Source organism: Parasteatoda tepidariorum, chromosome 7 (genome assembly GCF_982258835.1).
Source record: "Parasteatoda tepidariorum strain Cologne lab strain chromosome 7, Ptep-v5.0, whole genome shotgun sequence".
In the NCBI taxonomy this organism is placed as follows: Eukaryota; Metazoa; Arthropoda; class Arachnida; order Araneae; family Theridiidae; genus Parasteatoda; species Parasteatoda tepidariorum.
In genome coordinates this window covers 6,177,632-6,199,019 of record NC_141761.1, presented here as the reverse complement: position 1 = coordinate 6,199,019, position 21,388 = coordinate 6,177,632, and positions in this window count along the sequence as shown.

The following is a 21,388-nucleotide window of genomic DNA, read 5'->3' as shown; positions in this document are numbered from 1 at the left end:
TATGAATAAAATTGTGCATCTTTCTTTGTTAAAGAACTTATAATGGAATAATAATAAAAATATAATATATAAAATAAAATTGCTGGGAGGCGTTCGAATTTCGAATCCGTCTAACTCCCTTTAATATTAAGTTGTAATTTTGAAACTCGGACGCTGTGTTGGGGTCTATGGTCCAAAAATATGTGCAGCAGGAAATTTTTATAGGTGAATTAGGGGGAGCAGGGGGGCCCCTCAAAGTTCTTTTGAATAGCTGACAGAAAGAGGACTTTTGAAGAGAAATTGTGTCCTGCTTCACGTGTTCTAGTGGTATGGTGGTCAGGATACGGGACAAGTAACTGACGGCTGGAGCGAGGGGGCGCAAGTTTGAATCCCAGTTTTATCAACTTTTCAAAAAAAATTCTTTTTTTTCTTCTTCCGATTATTTTGCAATATATTATTATTTCAAGGTGTTTTTCCAAATCATAGAGGGTCCTACATATAGGAAATAATTTTTTTTTAATTGAGAAAGTGGCGAATAATGGGTAAAAACTGGAAAAATCCAGGAAAATTGGCTTATTTCCATTGTTGTAATTTTTTTTGCAATATATTCGACAGTTTATAATGCGTAAGGTGTTCTATGAGTAAAATTGTGCATCTTTCTTTGTTAAAGAACGCATAATGGAATAATAATAAACATATAATAAATAAAATAAAATTGCGGGGAGGCGTTCGAATTTCGAAGCCGTCTAACTCCCTTTAATATTAAGTTGTAATTTTGAAACTCGGACGCTGTGTTGGGGTCTATGGTCCAAATATATGTGCAGCAGGAAATTTTTATAGGTGAATTAGGGGGAGCAGGGGGGCTCCTCAAAGTTCTATTGAATAGCTGATAGAAAGAGGACTTTTGAAGAGAAATTGTGTCCGGCTTCACGTGTTCTAGTGGTATGGTGGTCAGGATACGGGACAAGTAACTGACGGCTGAAGCGAGGGGGCGCAGGTTCGAATCACAGTGGTATAAACTTTTCAAAAAAATTTCTTTTTTTTCTTCTTCCGATTATTTTGCATTATATTATTATTTCAAGGTGTTTTTCCATATCATAGAGGGTCCTACATATAGGAAATAATTTTTTTTTAATTGAGAAAGTTGCGAATAATGGGTAAAAACTGGAAAAATCCACGAAAATTGGCTTATTTCCATTGTTGTAATATTTTTTGCAATATATTCGACAGTTTCTAATGCGTAAGGTGTTCTATGAGTAAAATTGTGCATCTTTCTTTGTTAAAGAACGCATAATGGAATAATAATAAAAATATAATATATAAAATAAAATTGCGGGGAGGCGTTCGAATTTCGAATCCGTCTAACTCCCTTTAATATTAAGCTGTAATTTTGAAACTCGGACGCTGTGTTGGGGTCTATGGTCCAAAAATATGTGCAGCAGGAAATTTTCATAGGTGAATTAGGGGGAGCAGGGGGGCCCCTCAAAGTTCTATTGAATAGCTGACAGAAAGAGGACTTTTGAAGAGAAATTGTGTCCGGCTTCACGTGTTCTAGTGGTATGGTGGTCAGGATACGGGACAAGTAACTGACGGCTGGAGCGAGGTGGCGCAGGTTCGAATCCCAGTTTTATAAACTTTTCAAAAAAAATCTTTTTTTTCTTCTTCCGATTATTTTGCAATATATTATTATTTCAAGGTGTTTTTCCAAATCATAGAGGGTCCTACATATAGGAAATAATTTTTTTTTAATTGAGAAAGTGGCGAATAATGGGTAAAAACTGGAAAAATCCAGGAAAATTGGCTTATTTCCATTGTTGTAATTTTTTTTGCAATATATTCGACAGTTTATAATGCGTAAGGTGTTCTATGAGTAAAATTGTGCATCTTTCTTTGTTAAAGAACGCATAATGGAATACTAATAAAAATATAATAAATAAAATAAAATTGCGGGGTGGGGTTCGAATTTCGAAGTCGTCTAACTCCCTTTAATATTAAGTTGTAATTTTGAAACTCGGACGCTGAGTTGGGCTCTATGGTCCAAAAATATCTGAGGCAGGAAATTTTTATAGGTGAATTAGGGGGAGCAGGGGGGCTCCTCAAAGTTCTATTGAAAAGCTGACAGAAAGAGGAACTTTTGAAGAGAAATTGTGCTCGACTTCACGTGTTCTAGTGGTATGGTGGTCAGGATACGGGACAAGTAACTGACGGCTGGAGCGAGGGGGCACAGGTTAGAATCCCAGTTTTATCAACTTTTCAAAAAAATTTCTTTTTTTTTCTTCTTCCGATTATTTTGCATTACATTATTATTTCAAGGTGTTTTTCCAAATCATAGAGGGTCCTACATATAGGAAATATTTTTTTTAAAATTGAGAAAATGGCGAATAATGGGAAAAAACAGGAAAAATTCAGGAAAATTGGCATATTTTCATTAATGTAAATTATTTTTGCAATATATTCGACAGTTTCTAGTGCGTAAGGTGCTCTATGAGTAAAATTGTGCATCTTTCTTTGTTAAAGAACGCATAATGGAATAATAATAAAAATATAATAAATTAAATAAAATTGCGGGGCGGGGTTCGAATTTCGAAGCCGCCTAACTCCCTTTAAGTTGTAATTTTGAAACTCGCACGCTGTGTTGGGGTCTATAGTCCAAAAATATCTGCAGCTGGAAATTTTCATAGTTGAATTAGGGGGAGCAGGGGGCCCCTCAAAGTTCTATTGAATAGCTGACAGAAAGAGGACTTTTGAAAAGAAATTGTGTCCGGCTTCAAGTGTTCTAGTGGTATGGTGATCAGGACACGGGACAAGTAACTGGCGGCTGGAGCGAGGGGGCGCAGGTTCGAATCCCAGTTTTATCAACTTTTCAAAAAAATTTCTTTTTTTTTCTTCTTCCGATTATTTTGCATTACATTATTATTTCAAGGTGTTTTTCCAAATCATAGAGGGTCCTACATATAGGAAATATTTTTTTTAAAATTGAGAAAATGGCGAATAATGGGAAAAAACAGGAAAAATTAAGGAAAATTGGCATATTTTAATTAACGTAAATTATTTTTGCAATATATTCGACAGTTTCTAGTGCGTAAGGTGTTCTATGAGTAAAATTGTGCATCTTTCTTTGTTAAAGAACGCATAATGGAATAATAATAAAAATATAATAAATAAAATAAAATTGCGGGGAGGCGTTCGAATTTCGAAGCCGTCTAACTCCCTTTAATATTAAGTTGTAATTTCGAAACTCGGACGCTGAGTTGGGCTCTATGGTCCAAAAATATCTGCAGCAGGAAATTTTTATAGGTGAAATAGGGGGAGCAGGGGGGCCCCTCAAAGTTCTATTGAATAGCTGACAGAAAGAGGATTTTTGAAGAGAAATTGTGCCCGGCTTCACGCGTTCTAGTGGTATTTTGGTCAGGACACGGGACAAGTAACTGACGGCAGGAGCGAGGGGGCGCAGATTCGAATCCCAGTTTTATCAACTTTTCAAAAAAATTTCGTTTTTTTTCTTCTTCCGATTATTTTGCATTATATTATTATTTCAAGGTGTTTTTCCAAATCATAGACGGTCCTACATATAGGAAATATTTTTTTTTTAAATTGAGAAAATGGCGAATAATGGGAAAAAACAGGAAAAATCCAGGAAAATAGGCTTATTTCCATTGTTGTAAATTATTTTTGCAATATATTCGACAGTTTCTAATGCGTAAGGTGTTCTATTTGTAAAATTGTGCATCTTTCTTTGTTAAAGAACGCATAATGGAATAATAATAAAAATATAATAAATAAAATAAAATTGCAGGGTGGGGTTCGAATTTCGAAGCCGTCTAACTCCCTTTAATATTAATTTGTAATTTTGAAACTCGGACCCTGAGTAGGGATCTATCGTCCAAATATATGTGCAGCAGGAAATTTTTATAGGTGAATTAGGGGGAGCAGGGGGGCTCCTCAAAGTTCTATTGAATAGCTGATAGAAAGAGGACTTTTGAAAAGAAATTGTGTCCGGCTTCACGTGTTCTAGTGGTATGGTGATCAGGACACGGGACAAGTAACTGGCGGCTGGAGCGAGGGGGCGCAGGTTCGAATCCCAGTTTTGTCAACTTTTCTAAAAAATTTCTTTTTTTTTCTTCTTCCGATTATTTTGCATTACATTATTATTTCAAGGTGTTTTTCCAAATCATAGAGGGTCCTACATATAGGAAATATTTTTTTTTTAAATTGAGAAAATGGCGAATAATGGGAAAAAACAGGAAAAATCCAGGAAAATTGGCTTATTTCCATTGTTGTAAATTATTTTTGCAATATATTCGACAGTTTCTAGTGCGTAAGGTGTTCTATGAGTAAAATTGTGCATCTTTCTTTGTTAAAGAACGCATAATGGAATAATAATAAAAATATAATATATAAAATAAAATTGCTGGGAGGCGTTCGAATTTCGAATCCGTCTAACTCCCTTTAATATTAAGTTGTAATTTTGAAACTCGGACGCTGTGTTGGGGTCTATGGTCCAAAAATATGTGCAGCAGGAAATTTTTATAGGTGAATTAGGGGGAGCAGGGGGGCCCCTCAAAGTTCTTTTGAATAGCTGACAGAAAGAGGACTTTTGAAGAGAAATAGTGTCCTGCTTCACGTGTTCTAGTGGTATGGTGGTCAGGATACGGGACAAGTAACTGACGGCTGGAGCGAGGGGGCGCAGGTTTGAATCCCAGTGTTATCAACTTTTCAAAAAAAATTCTTTTTTTTCTTCTTCCGATTATTTTGCAATATATTATTATTTCAAGGTGTTTTTCCAAATCATAGAAGGTCCTACATATAGGAAATAATTTTTTTTTAATTGAGAAAGTGGCGAATAATGGGTAAAAACTGGAAAAATCCAGGAAAATTGGCTTATTTCCATTGTTGTAATTTTTTTTGCAATATATTCGACAGTTTATAATGCGTAAGGTGTTCTATGAGTAAAATTGTGCATCTTTCTTTGTTAAAGAACGCATAATGGAATACTAATAAAAATATAATAAATAAAATAAATTTGCGGGGTGGGGTTCGAATTTCGAAGTCGTCTAACTCCCTTTAATATTAAGTTGTAATTTTGAAACTCGGACGCTGAGTTGGGCTCTATGGTCCAAAACTATCTGCAGCAGGAAATTTTTATAGGTGAATTAGGGGGAGCAGGGGGGCTCCTCAAAGTTCTATTGAAAAGCTGACAGAAAGAGGAACTTTTGAAGAGAAATTGTGCTCGACTTCACGTGTTCTAGTGGTATGGTGGTCAGGATACGGGACAAGTAACTGACGGCAGGAGCGAGGGGGCGCAGGTTCGAATCCCAGTTTTATCAACTTTTCAAAAAAATTTCTTTTTTCTTCTTCTTCCGATTATTTTGCATTACATTATTATTTCAAGGTGTTTTTCCAAATCATAGAGGGTCCTACATATAGGAAATATTTTTTTTAAAATTGAGAAAATGGCGAATAATGGGAAAAAACAGGAAAAATTCAGGAAAATTGGCATATTTCCATTAATGTAAATTATTTTTGCAATATATTCGACAGTTTCTAGTGCGTAAGGTGTTCTATGAGTAAAATTGTGCATCTTTCTTTGTTAAAGAACGCATAATGGAATAATAATAAAAATATAATAAATAAAATAAAATTGCGGGGAGGCGTTCGAATTTCGAAGCCGTCTAACTCCCTTTAATATTAAGTTGTAATTTTGAAACTCGGACGCTGTGTTGGGGTCTATGGTCCAAATATATGTGCAGCAGGAAATTTTTATAGGTGAATTAGGGGGAGCAGGGGGGCTCCTCAAAGTTCTATTGAATAGCTGATAGAAAGAGGACTTTTGAAGAGAAATTGTGTCCGGCTTCACGTGTTCTAGTGGTATGGTGGTCAGGATACGGGACAAGTAACTGACGGCTGGAGCGAGGGGGCGCAGGTTCGAATCACAGTGTTATCAACTTTTCAAAAAAATTTCTTTTTTTTCTTCTTCCGATTATTTTGCAATATATTATTATTTCAAGGTGTTTTTCCATATCATAGAGGGTCCTACATATAGGAAATAATTTTTTTTTAATTGAGAAAGTTGCAAATAATGGGTAAAAACTGGAAAAATCCACGAAAATTGGCTTATTTCCATTGTTGTAATATTTTTTGCAATATATTCGACAGTTTCTAATGCGTAAGGTGTTCTATGAGTAAAATTGTGCATCTTTCTTTGTTAAAGAACGCATAATGGAATAATAATAAAAATATAATAAATAAAATAAAATTGCGGGGCGGGGTTCGAATTTCGAAGCCGTCTAACTCCCTTTAATATTAAGTTGTAATTTTGAAACTCGCACGCTGTGTTGGGGTCTATAGTCCAAAAATATCTGCAGCAGGAAATTTTCATAGTTGAATTAGGGGGAGCAGGGGGCCCCTCAAAGTTCTATTGAATAGCTGACAGAAAGAGGACTTTTGAAAAGAAATTGTGTCCGGCTTCACGTGTTCTAGTGGTATGGTGATCAGGACACGGGACAAGTAACTGGCGGCTGGAGCGAGGGGGCGCAGGTTCGAATCCCAGTTTTATCAACTTTTCAAAAAAATTTTCTTTTTTTTTCTTCTTCCGATTATTTTGCATTACATTATTATTTCAAGGTGTTTTTCCAAATCATAGAGGGTCCTACATATAGGAAATATTTTTTTTTAAATTGAGAAAATGGCGAATAATGGGAAAAAACAGGAAAAATCCAGGAAAATTGGCTTATTTCCATTGTTGTAAAGTATTTTTGCAATATATTTGACAGTTTCTAGTGCGTAAGGTGTTCTATGAGTAAAATTGTGCATCTTTCTTTGTTAAAGAACGCATAATGGAATAATAATAAAAATATAATATATAAAATAAAATTGCGGGGAGGCGTTCGAATTTCGAATCCGTCTAACTCCCTTTAATATTAAGCTGTAATTTTGAAACTCGGACGCTGTGTTGGGGTCTATGGTCCAAAAATATGAGCAGCAGGAAATTTTCATAGGTGAATTAGGGGGAGCAGGGGGGCCCCTCAAAGTTCTATTGAATAGCTGACAGAAAGAGGACTTTTGAAGAGAAATTGTGTCCGGCTTCACGTGTTCTAGTGGTATGGTGGTCAGGATACGGGACAAGTAACTGACGGCTGGAGCGAGGTGGCGCAGGTTCGAATTCCAGTTTTATCAACTTTTCAAAAAAAATTCTTTTTTTTCTTCTTCCGATTATTTTGCAATATATTATTATTTCAAGGTGTTTTTCCAAATCATAGAGGGTCCTACATATAGGAAATAATTTTTTTTTAATTGAGAAAGTGGCGAATAATGGGTAAAAACTGGAAAAATCCAGGAAAATTGGCTTATTTCCATTGTTGTAATTTTTTTTGCAATATATTCGACAGTTTATAATGCGTAAGGTGTTCTATGAGTAAAATTTTGCATCTTTCTTTGTTAAAGAACGCATAATGGAATACTAATAAAAATATAATAAATAAAATAAAATTGCGGGGTGGGGTTCGAATTTCGAAGTCGTCTAACTCCCTTTAATATTAAGTTGTAATTTTGAAACTCGGACGCTGAGTTGGGCTCTATGGTCCAAAACTATCTGAGGCAGGAAATTTTTATACGTGAATTAGGGGGAGCAGGGGGGCTCCTCAAAGTTCTATTGAAAAGCTGACAGAAAGAGGAACGTTTGAAGAGAAATTGTGCTCAACTTCACGTGTTCTAGTGGTATGGTGGTCAGGATACGGGACAAGTAACTGACGGCAGGAGCGAGGGGGCACAGGTTCGAATCCAAGCTTTATCAAATTTTCAAAAAAATTTCTTTTTTTTCTTCTTCCGATTATTTTGCATTATATTATTATTTCAAGGTGTTTTTCCAAATCTTAGAGGGTCCTACATATAGGAAATATTTTTTTTTAAATGGAGAAAATGGCGAATAATGGGAAAAAACTGGAAAAATCCAGGAAAATTGACTTATTTCCATTGTTGTAATTTTTTTTGCAATATATTCCACAGTTTCTAATGCGTAAGGTGTTCTATGAATAAAATTGTGCATCTTCCTTTGTTAAAGAACGCATAATGGATTAATAATAAAAATATAATAAATAAAGTAAAATTGCGGGATGGGGTTCGAATTTCGAAGCCGTCTAACTCCCTTTAATATTAAGTTGTAATTTTGAAACTCGGACGCTGAGTTGGGCTCTATGATCCAAAAATATCTGCAGCAGGAAATTTTTATAGGTGAATTAGGGGGAGCAGGGGGGCTCCTCAAAGTTCTATTGAAAAGCTGACAGAAAGAGGAACGTTTGAAGAGAAATTGTGCTCAACTTCACGTGTTCTAGTGGTATGGTGGTCAGGATACGGGACAAGTAACTGACGGCAGGAGCGAGGGGGCGCAGGTTCGAATCCCAGATTTATCAACTTTTCAAAAAAATTTCTTTTTTTTCTTCTTCCGATTATTTTGCATTATATTATTATTTCAAGGCGTTTTTCCAAATCATAGAGGGTCCTACATATAGGAAATTTTTTTTTTTTAAATTGTGAAAATGGCGAATAATGGGTAAAAACTGGAAAAATCCAGGAAAATTGGCTTATTTCCATTGTTTTAAATTATTTTTGCAATATATTCGACAATTTCTAATGCGTAAGGTGTTCTTTGAGTAAAATTGTGCATCTTTCTTAGTTACAGAATGCATAACGGAATAATAAAAAAATATAATAAATAAAATAAAATGGCGGGACTGGGTTGGAATTTCGAAGCCGTCCAACTCCCATTAATAGTAAGTTATAATTTTCAAACTCGGTTTCTGAGAAGGGGTCTATGGTCCAAACATATCTGCAGCAGGAAATTTTTATAGGTTAATTAGGGGGAGCAGGAAGGCCCCTCAAAGTTCTATTGAATAGCTGACAGAAAGAGGACTTTAGAAGAGAAATTGTGGCAGGCTACTCGTGTTCTAGTGGTATGGTGGTCGGGACACGGGACTAGTAACTGACGGCAGAGGCGAGGGACGCAGGTTCGATTCCCAGCTTTATCAACTTTTCAAAAAAATTTCTTTTTTTTTCTTCTTCCGATTATTTTGCATTATATTATTATTTCAAGGCGTTTTTCCAAATCATAGAGGGTCCTACATATAGGAAATATTTTTTTTTAAATTGAGAAAATGGCGAATAATAAATGGCGTTAAAAACTGGAAAAATCCTGGAAAATTGGCTTATTTCCATTGTTGTAAATTATTTTTGCAATATATTCGACAGTTTCTAATGCGTAAGGTGTTCTATGAGTAAAATTGTGCATCTTTCTTTGTTAAAGAACGCATAATGGAATAAAAATAAAAATATAATAAATAAAATAAAATTGCGGGGTGGCGTTCGAATTTCGAAGCCGTCTAACTCCCTTTAATAGTAAGTTATAATTTTCAATCTCGGTCTCTGAGAAGGGGTCTATGGTCGAAACATATCTGCTGCAGGAAATTTTTATAGGTGAATTAGGGGGAGCTGGGGGGCCCTCAAAGTTTTATTGAATAGCTGACAGAAAGAGGACTTTTGAAAGAAATTGTGGCTGGCTTCTCGTGTTCTAGTGGTATGGAGGTCAGGACACGGGACTAGTAACTGACGGCAGGGGCGAGGGGGCGCTGGTTCGAATCCCAGCTTTATGAACTTTTCAAAAAAAAATTTTTTTTCTTCCGATTATTTTGCATTATATTATTTTTTCAATGTGTTTTTCCATATTTTAGAGGGTCCTACATATAGGAAATAATTTTTTTAAATTGAGAAAATGGCGAATAAGGGGTAAAAACTGGAAAAATCTGGGAAAATTGGCTTATTTCCATTGTTTTAAATTATTTTTACAATATATTGGACAGTTTCTAATAAGTAAGGTGTTTGAGTAAAATTGTGCATCGTTCTTTGTTAAAGAACGCATAATGGAATAATGATAAAAAGGGTAGCCTTTCAAAGTATCAGGCAGTACAAAACTCTCTTCCGTGTGCTATTATTTAAGCTCTAACGTTTCCTCATTTTTTTAAAAAAAAAATTTCTAATGTGAAGCTAAAGCGTTATTTGCTCCTTCCTTACTCACCTTTTTTATTTTTATTTTCAATGCTTTTTTTTCTTCTGACTAATATCCACTTTGTTGCATGCAATGCTTTTGTTGGGTGGGGCGAAAGAAAGTTCATTGTAGTGGTGTACAATGGTGTCCCACCTCGGTTGAGGTAGGGTAACCTTTCAAAGTATCTGGCAGTACAAAACTCTCTTCTGTGTGCTATTATTTAAGATCTAATGTTTCCTCATTTCTTAAAATTTTTTTTTCTAATGTGAAACGTAAGCCTTATTTGTTCCTTCCTTACTCACCTTTTTTTTTTTTTAATTTCAATGTTTTTTCTTCTTCAGACTAATATCCACTTTGTTGCCTGCAATGCTTTTGTCTGGGTGGGGCGAAAGAAATTTCATTGTGGCGGTGTATGATGGTGTCCCACCTCGGTAGAGGTAGGGTAGCTTTTCAAAGTATCAGGCAGTACAAAACTCTCTTCCGTGTGCTATTATTTAAGCTCTAACGTTTCCTCATTTTTTTTTGAAAAAAAAAATTTCTGATGGTAAACCAAAGCGTTATTTGCTCCTTCCTTACTCACCTTTTTTATTTTTATTTTCAATGCTTTTTTTTTTCTTCTGACTAATATTCACTTTGTTGCATGCAATGCTTTTGTTGGGTGGGGCGAAAGAAAGTTCATTGTAGTGGTGTACAATGGTGTCCCACCTCGGTAGAGGTAGGTTAGCCTTTCAAAGTATCAGGCAGTACAAAACTCTCTTCCGTGTGCTATTATTTAAGCTCCAACGTTTCCTTATTTTTTTTAAAAAAATAATTTCTTATGTGAAACCAAAGCGTTATTTGCTCCTTCCTTACTCACCTTTTTTATTTTTATTTTCAATGCTTTTTTTTCTTCTGACTAATATCCACTTTGTTGCATGCAATGCTTTTGTTGGGTGGGGCGAAAGAAAGTTCATTGTGGCGGTGTACGATGGTGTCCCACCTCGGTAGAGGTAGGGTAGCCTTTCAAAGTATCAGGCAGTACAAAACTCTCTTCCGTGTGCTATTATTTAAGCTCTAACGTTTCCTCATTTTTTTAAAAAAAAAATTTCTAATGTGAAGCTAAAGCGTTATTTGCTCCTTCCTTACTCACCTTTTTTATTTTTATTTTCAATGCTTTTTTTTCTTCTGACTAATATCCACTTTGTTGCATGCAATGTTTTTGTTGGGTGGGGCGAAAGAAAGTTCATTGTAGTGGTGTACAATGGTGTCCCACCTCGGTTGAGGTAGGGTAACCTTTCAAAGTATCTGGCAGTACAAAACTCTCTTCTGTGTGCTATTATTTAAGATCTAATGTTTCCTAATTTCTTAAAAAAAATTTTTTCTAATGTGAAACGTAAGCCTTATTTGCTCCTTCCTTACTCACCTTTTTTATTTTTATTTTCAAAGTTTTTTTTCCTTCTGACTAATATCCACTTTGTTGCCTGCAATGCTTTTGTGTGGGTTGGGCGAAAGAAAGTTCAGTGTGGCTGTGTACGATGGTGTCCCACCTCGGTAGAGGTAGGGTAGCCTTTCGAAGTATTATGCAGTACAAAACTCCCTTCTGTGTGCTTTTATTTAAGATCTAACGTTTCCTCATTTTAAAATTTTTTTTTTCTAATGTGAAGCGTAAGCCTTATTTTTTCCTTCCTTACTCACCTTTTTTTTTTTTAATTTCAATGTTTTTTCTTCTTCTGACTAATATCCACTTTGTTGCCTGCAATGCTTTTGTCTGGGTGGGGCGAAAGAAATTTCATTGCGGCGGTGTACGATGGTGTCCCACCTCGGTAGAGGTAGGGTAGCCTTTCAAAGTATCAGGCAGTACAAAACTCTCTTCCGTGTGCTATTATTTAAGCTCTAACGTTTCCTCATTTTTTTAAAAAAAAAATTTCTAATGTGAAACCAAAGCGTTATTTGCTCCTTCCTTACTCACCTTTTTTATTTTTATTTTCAATGCTTTTTTTTTCTTCTGACTAATATCCACTTTGTTGCATGCAATGCTTTTGTTGGGTGGGGCGAAAGAAAGTTCATTGTGGCGGTGTACGATGGTGTCCCACCTCGGTAGAGGTAGGGTAGCCTTTCAAAGTATCTGGCAGTACAAAACTCTCTTCTGTGTGCTATTATTTAAGATCTAACGTTTCCTCATTTTTAAATTTTTTTTTCTAATGTGAAACGCAAGCCTTATTTGTTCCTTCCTTACTCACTTTTTTTTTTTTTAATTTCAATGTTTTTTCTTCTTCTGACTAATATCCACTTTGTTACCTGCAATGCTTTTGTCTGGGTGGGGCGAAAGAAAGTTCAGTGTGGCGGTGTACGATGGTGTCCCACCTCGGTAGAGGTAGGGTAGTCCTTCAAAGTATCAGGCAGTACAAAACTCTCTTCTTTGTGCTATTATTTAAGATCTAACGTTTCCTCATTTAAAATTTTTTTTTTCTAATGTGAAACGTAAGCCTTATTTGTTCCTTCCTTACTCACCTTTTTTTTTTAATTTCAATGTTTTTTCTTCTTCTGACTAATATCCACTTTGTTGCCTGCAATGCTTTTGTCTGGGTGGGGCGAAAGAAAGTTCAGTGTGTCGGTGTACGATGGTGTCCCACCTCGGTAGAGGTAGGGGAGTCCTTCAAAGTATCAGGCAGTACAAAACTCTCTTCTTTGTGCTATTATTTAAGATCTAACGTTTCCTCATTTAAAAAATTTTTTTTTTCTGATGTGAAACCTAAGCCTTATTTGCTCTTTCCTTTCTCACCTTTTTTATTTTTATTTGCAATGCTTTTTTTCCATCTGACTAATATCCACTTTGTTGCATGCAAAGCTTTTGTTGGGTGGGGCGAAAAAAAGTTCAGTGTGGCGGTGTACGATGGTGTCCCACCTCGGTAGAGGTAGGGTAGCCTTTCGAAGTATTAGGCAGTACAAAACTCTCTTCTGTGTGCTATTATTTAAGATCTAACGTTTCCTAATTTTTTTAAAAAATTTTTTTCTAATGTGAAACTTAAGCCTTATTTGTTCCTTCCCTACTCACCTTTATTTCATTTTTAATTTCAATGTTTTTTTTTTCTTTCACGTCCTTTGCTTTCATTGACAAAAAAATGGTATATATTACAGGTTTATATACTTAAAAAAAGAAAACTGTTAATTCAAAAATCAGGGAAATAACACGATTGGGTTGAATAATTAATCTTCATTTAAATTCATTGTTTTATTCTTTTCTTATAGGATAACGATATTATGTAGAGCGGAGCTGAAACACTTAATCCGTAAAATATTGATTCTTTTTTATTTGAAATAAACCATATAAAATGTCATTTATTCAACAACCATAATTTATATAAACAAAGGTAATTTTTATTCCAATACAAATAATTAACCTCAAATTAAAGTTTAAACAATTAAAATAAGGAAAAAATATTTTTAATACAAAAGTTTCATAAAAAAATTCTATAAAATTTTATTATCAGTAATAAAAACTACTTTAATTAGAAAAAAACAACAACATATTTTTAAAATTGGGATAATTTGTTTCCATAACATTTTGAGAAGGGAATAGTGTTGAGCAAAATTTATCTAGTTGTTTCTAATCAAAATCATATAGGATAATCAAAGTAATTGTGGTAATTAACTTTTTGGAAACTTCTTTATGCATTATTTTTAAAAATGTTTAAGGTATGCATTTGTGAAAATTTTAATGCTTAAACTTTGAATTCTGCTGAGGGAGGAAAAGAATTTATCTGACCATCAGAATTATAATTTGTCAATTAAATAACTTTATTTTCCATTTTAAAATGGCAATGCCGATTTAAAACCAGATAAATTAAACAGGAACAAGAACACATTTAACTTGAGATTGCAATAATTTTATTTAACTTTCACTTTCTACTATTTTCTTCTCTTTTTTTTAATGCTTACTTACTTTTCCTCTACGTGCCTTTGGGCACTTAAGGCCTCTAGCATATCCCTCCAACGCCTCCTGTCTCTAGAATTAGATCTTGCTTCCTCTCAGCCAGATATTCCACATTCTTTTAATTCGCCCAAAAACATGCGCTGGATGCTAAGTCTGGGTCTTTCTCTTGTTCTTTTACCATCAGGGGCCCATGTAAGCGCAACAGATGTAATTTTTTCTTTGGGCATTCTAATGATATGTCCGAGCCAGCTCCATCTTCGTTTTTTAATTTCATCTTCTATTGTTTTTTTTTTAGCTTTCTTTAATAGATTTTGACTTGATACTTTTGAAGGCCAGAAAATTTTAAAAATAAATCTTCAACATTTATTTTGAAAGGTTTCTAATTTTCGTATTTCAATCTTAGTCTGTTTCCGGGTTTCTGCGCCATATAATAGTACTGCACTAACAATAGCTTTGTAAACAACTATTTTTGTCTTTATTTCAATATATATGACTGAAATTTATGTAATCCCTTAAAACATGTTCTTGCTTTGATTATTCTCTGTCTAATATCTTCGCTACTTCCACTTTTTTTTTTTTTTATCTACAATAGAACCTAAATATCTAAATGACTCTATGTCATCTATTTCGTTATTTTCGATTTTAATTTTGTCATTTTTCTCTTGATTTATTCTCATTACTTTAGTTTTCTTCTTGTTTATGAATAAACCTACACTATTTGAATATTTGTTGAATTTGTCTGTTTTAAGCAGAAGGTCTGTACGCTTGGATGAAAAAAGTACGATGTCATCAGCAAAATCAAGGTGTTCTGAAGTAGTTGTGAAATTCCACCTTATTCCTCTTTTTTCATCTTTCAAGCTGTTTCGCATAATCCAGTCTATCACCAGTATAAATAAAAATCCTGATAAAATACATCCCTGTCTCCCGCCAGTTTTTACCAAAAAGAATTAAGTTAATTCTCCATTTACTTCTATATATGCTTTGCTGTTATAATACATGTCTTTGATTATGTTAATATATTTCTCTGGTATATTATAAAGTGATAAAATTTCCCATAATTTCTCTCTCTTAACTGAATCAAAGGCTTTACTGAAATCAATAAAGTTTAAATATAAAGAGGTGTTAAATTCTAACTTTTTTTTTTATAGTTTTGAGATTTATATTTTTTTAATCATGAAGATCTTTATTCTAACCATTGTTTTTGAAGAGGTAGGATTACCAGCTCACGCATAGAAAGCGGAATCAGATCTTTTTAAACCTCCCAAACAAACATTACTCCTAGTTGCAGAACTTCTCCGTTTCTCTCCTCATCTGAGGATGACAAAGAAAGCGCTGACTGCAAATCTTGGATGAGTTTGCCAAACAGTTAGCAAAAACATCGGTCATCGGCAAATGTGATATGAGTAGATTAAAAATTCATTGATTGCGTTAATTGGGAACAACTAAAATAGATATAGCCCCCATCTTTTAACTACTTCCCATACCAATTATTTTGAAGAAAAAAAATGCAAAAAATGAACATATTTTTTATTTTATTTTATTAATAAATACGAGGAACTAAAACAAAAGATATAGCACAAGTTTTAAATTGTTATTTGAATTTTTTCATGTGTAAGAAACATTTCATTTAAAATCAGTTTACTATTCCGAGTTATTTCGGGCAAATGAAAAAAGTTAAATATTAGTCTTTGTATGATAGTTCTTACACAACACATCGTGATATTTTTCAAACGTCAGTGAAGGAATAGATCATTTCGTTTTTACTCTTATTGGCTATGTAAATTCAGCAATCATCGTTTATACAATCGCACAAAACACGTGTGCAGTCCAACATACAAATAAAACTTGGCAAACAGCAGGTTTTTCGCTTCCGACCGAGCAAAAACGTGATAAAACAAAACGAAGTGACAAATTCTGCTAAGCCCGAGTTTTCTCGGGATGACAAATAATTTGCAATACATACACGAGTTAACTCATTATAATTAGGGAAGAGGTTAAGCAACGACTTTAGTTATCAGTTAAGTGTTCATGAAATGCCGGTCGAAATCATTCTCAGTAATTATGGCAGATGAAATATTACAAATTGTTAGAAATTCAATTTATGTAAAGAAAATAGAAATTTCTTATTTCCCGTCTCAAAAATCATCATCAGTTAATCTATGTAAAAATAAAAAACGGCAGTTTCATTTCTTATTTAGGCGTGATAAAAATTTTAATTTATAACTGGATAGAGTAAAGCCCATAAGCAGAATATTTTCAAATGTTCTGCAACAGAACTTATTAATTTATACAAATGTTCTGCAAGCATTTCACTGCGAAAAAAAGTCAACTTTACGTTAAAATACTATATTTTCACTTATTAAAATACAGGATCATACACAGATACACTGCATTATTTTTTAAACCAAGGCAAACATTCTCGATTTGTTACTTTTTCAATCACTTTTGAAGTACAACTTTTGTTAATGACAACGATGATGATGATAAATTATAAATAAAATACCTATGATATGAAGATCCGAACATTAAAATAAGGGCTGCCTTAAAAATCTTTCGAAGGGACAAGTGCCCAAATGGTGCACCATTTGCAAACACAAACATTCGCTGGTTGTTGTTCCAACAACTTCTTCATCTCCATCGAAAGCATTTGGTCTTTCAGAAACAATTCTGTCAATCGTGGATCCCCACGATTCTCAAATTGCTTTTGAAATGGGAATGGAAAATATAAAAGTCATAAACTTTATGAAATTGGAAATCTCGGAATTTAATTCTTTTACGGCTTGATTTAGAAGCTTTCTTGATAAAATAGGTGATCGATTTCTCCTGCTGTCTGTTAAACACTGATACACCCATTTTATAAAAATGTTATAGCCAAAAGCTTATTCTTTAATTTCCTCCTCAGAATGGCAAAGATACGGGAGAGGGAGAATACTGATAAATGTGCTGAAATTTGTGCAGGGTGTCAAATGTTCCTCTTTTAAAGCAACATCACTCCAGGAAAACAGCAAGTGGTCAAAGCTAAAGAGAATTCTATTCAAGATACAAATTGTTCTGCAGGATTCCGTTTGTTCTGCGACGTACGTCACAGTTTTAGGCACTTTCTGCTTTTGGGGAGTAAAGTAACAGATTAATTAAACAGTTTTGCGATTTATCAAAGAGGATTTAGATAAAATAATTTTAAATACTGTAAAAACATTTTAAAAAAAGCAAAATAGTCAGTTTTTAGCATATTGTTTAAAAAATTAAAGAATGTGCTGAGTTTTTTTTTAAACGTAATTGAGTGTATTGATTTTTCCGTGATTTTAAAGAATTTCCAGAAGATAGAGCAGGCAAATATATTTTTTGAGAGAAAAATTGCTTGATGATTAATTAATTTAATTTCTTGAAACAAACCCATAAAATGAGGGCATTTTTAAAAAATTGCTTGATCTCTATTTTGTTTTAGAGTGATGTTATAGAATTTACCGGGGCTAAACGTACTAAACATATATCATGCAAAAACAAACATTTATTATTTTAGTTTTTTAGTAAACGAGAAGTTATTTTTGTATTTTTCCCTTTATTAAATTTTTTCAAAACAAATTCGCAAAGTTACATACTATTTTAGTAGTTCAAAAATTAATCAAACGTAAAATAAAAGTTTATTTTAGATTTATTTGGAGAGCTTTTGATTTCAATTAATTGAATGTTAAACTTTAAAAGAACTGTATTAAAACTGTTTTTCTATTAAAACTTTTCATAGTTTTCAAATAAAAATTATGCTTTTATAGTCCTTTAAGGCAATATTCTAGAAAACTCTGCTTCTGTCAAATAATTAATTTTAGAAAAGAATCTGTTCATTATGATTTCAAATCTGCAATCTATTATCTTTACTTTTAATAAACTGTATTGTCCAAAAAAAATAATTTTTTGTATAAAAAAAGGCAAGTATAAAAAGTTTAGAAAAACATTATTGAAACTTTATTTAGGAACAGTGTTAAGAACATTAAAAAGAAATCTTACAGTAAGAAATCTCAATATCTTTAATATTGACCAAATATGTTGGATTGCTTCATATTAACAGGAAAAAAAAGTCATACCTGGGCAAAGTCAATTAAATCAATTTTCATCATAAGAACTCTCTTGCTTCTGCGTCATTAACTCTTTGCCAAATATCACTGACTCCAAAGAGTTGCATAGTTTTATTAACATCAACTTCAATGGAGTCAGTTATTTAGCCATATCTTTTTTGATGACTCAAAGGATGATACTTCACACACTAATTATAAGGAAAAAGTGCTCTAAGACCCAAAACATTTAAAGTAATTTGAAATAAGCTTGTGTGTTTTAACTAAGTCAAAGAGCAAGCTGAAATACAATTGTAAGAATTACAATACAATTACTTACAATTGTAGAAATACAATTGTAAGAAGAAATATTTAAAGAGCAAGAAAAAAAGTGCAAGTTGATGCAAAATTACAAGTTTGCAAGGAGAGAATAATTTAATAATTGGATTCATATTGTAAAGAAACCTTATATAACAAGAAACTAAACCAAATTCTAAGCACGAAATTGGTTTATGTAAAGTTTTTGATGTTACCTTTTCTAATGGAAACGAATATTTAGCATATAATAAATCATTTAGGAATGATAATTCTGTGGAAAAGAGTACTTTCATGCTTAGAGCATTAAAAATAATCTGGAAAAAAACTTTATGTTTAACAACTCACATATTATGAAATTGAATCTCAAGATAAACTGTATTAGAAAAAAAAAATTGTGAACGGAAATTTAAATATAGTTACTTAAACGAACGATTAATAAGAAAAGCAACGCTGTAAAATTATAACTTTATCCAAAAGAAAATAGTTCATAATAATAATCCTACAGCAAGAAAATATTAAAGTCAGAAACCTAATATTTGTAAGTTTTCACAATGTTGTTTTTCTTCTTCAAATCAACAGAAAATAAAAGGTATACCCTTCAAAGTTTTCAATATCAGAACATTCTGGCCTTCTTTTCATTAACTAATGACTAAATATCACCAACTCCAAGGAGTTGCACAATTTACTATTATCAACTTCAACGGAGTTAGTTATTTAGCCATATACATATATGGCTAAATGATACTTCATACACTTATCCCAAGGAATGATACCACATGAAACATTTAAACTAATCTGAAATAAAATTGGGATTATGCGCATTAACTAAACCCAAGAGAAAGCTGAGAGATGGAAAAATATATACATACGTATTAGTATATATATATTTATGAACTTAAAAGGCATATATTTTTATAAACTGAAAAGGTAATAGCTGTGTGAGCAACCAATAATAAATAAAATGAAATAACAAAAAAAGTACTACTTAGTACTTTTAGGTATAGTATAGTAAAAGTACTAAATGAAGAAATGTTTCTACGCAAGAATTAGAGAAAATACTCCAGGAAAAGAAAACTAAGAATAAAACCAAGAAAATATTAATACCAAGTCTGTAGGTTAAATTTGAAAGAAGAGATCAAGAACGCTAGATTAAGTTCTTAATAAAATATCTCATGGATTATAGCACAAATAAAAACAAAGAATAGATACTTAGAGTGAACCACACATGTACCAGTAAATTAAGATAGCTGCAAATCCAAATGCATTGTGACAATCCTGCATTACAAACTGAAATACATTAGTTTCAAAATAGCAACTCAACAACTACAGGTTCAAAAGAAAACTTTCAGTAGCAAGGAAAACAGCTGGTTAATCATATTATGATTCTTTGAATTAAGATCATTTTAATTAAATTAAGATTAAGGAATAACTGAATTATGGAAATGTCACCATTAATGAAAGTCAGAAAAATACAAGTGCAATTTGCAAATTCAAGCACAAGGAAATATAATTTAAGGAAGAAAAAAAAAGTAATAAATTCAGGCAGATGCCAGAATTTTTTTTTACAAGAAACTAGGAAAACTGTATATCCAAAGACTATATTGCAATTTCATCTTTATCTCAAGACCACAAGCTATAAATTGAAATCAACTAATACCTTAACCATGGAATTTATAATAGGCAGAAAAGTATGAAATATAAAAGTTCCAGGCAAATGCTAGAAAGAAATTATAAAGGCAAAGAGAACTTCCGGTCAATAGATCATACTACAATTTCTTCATGTGTAGAAAATACCAGCTGTAAATTAAAATCAATAAATAATTGAAGCAAAAATTTAAGAAAAGCAAAAATATTAAATATAAAAATTCTGGGCAAATGCCAGAAAAATAATCAAAGAACCACATAGAAATTTATTTTTCACCTTCAAAGACCACAAGCTATAAAATTAAAATCAATAAGTATTTCAAACATGAAATTTATGAATGGCAATAATATATATATATATATATATATGTATTAAAGTTCCAGGCAAATTTATAAAAAATTATTCGATATTTACAATATTTTCCCTATGTTAGAAGCACAATGAACATGAAAAGAATAAAATTATGAGTGAATAATTAAGTGTGAGAAAACGTTTAGTTTTGAATAATAAATTAAGAAGAAGATTTAGATAATAAAATAACATAAAAAGATTAAAGCTTTTTATGTTGCAGCCCACTTTCCCGAAAAATTTGTATTACCATCTAAAAATTTATAAAAAATTATTCTCTATTTACAATACGTTCCCTATGTTAGAAGCACAATTAACATGAAATGAATACAATTTATAATCATAATATACAATCAGTATATAAAAATAAGATTTATAAAAAACACACTTTTGTAAAAAATGACAAAAAATTTAATACACAATTAGCTGCAGATAAATCTTTGTAAGCCTACTTTTCAATTAAATGAATTCTTTCAAAAAAGATTTTAATAGTTTTTATTTACTCTCTGTCTGTTCAAAGTCATTTGTTTATTTTTCTTGATTTTTTTTTGTTTATTATTCTGCTTATTTTTCCTTGATAATAGTCTTTTACCAATGAATACAATTCGCAATCTATACAACTTTCAATTTTTTCACTTAAAATTATAAATTCCCCCCTGGACTTAAAAAAATGCAAACATACAAAAACATGAAATAGAAAAAAAAATCAATCTAAAATTAGAGACTATAAAAAGAAGAAATCAGATATTATAAAAAAGAGAGAACAGGTTGCATAACAAGTAAGCTGTAGCAACACTACAGTAGTCTGTAAAACCAAGGCCAAATATTAAATAATACATTCCCAAAATTTTTACAATAAGTTGAAAAGCTTAAGAGCTCAGAGTAGATTTTTCAGAAAAATACTCGAAAAAGTAAATAAAAAACTAATAAACCCCAGTAAATTTTATTAAAATCTTTTAGATTTAAAACTAATAATAATATAACACTGCAATAAATCTTAAATAAAATATTTTTATCATTCAAAATTTTTTTATTGTAAAAAATGCCTTTACAATTTAGGAAATTTTCTGCAAAATTCATGACGTATAAGCATTTTCAGAGAA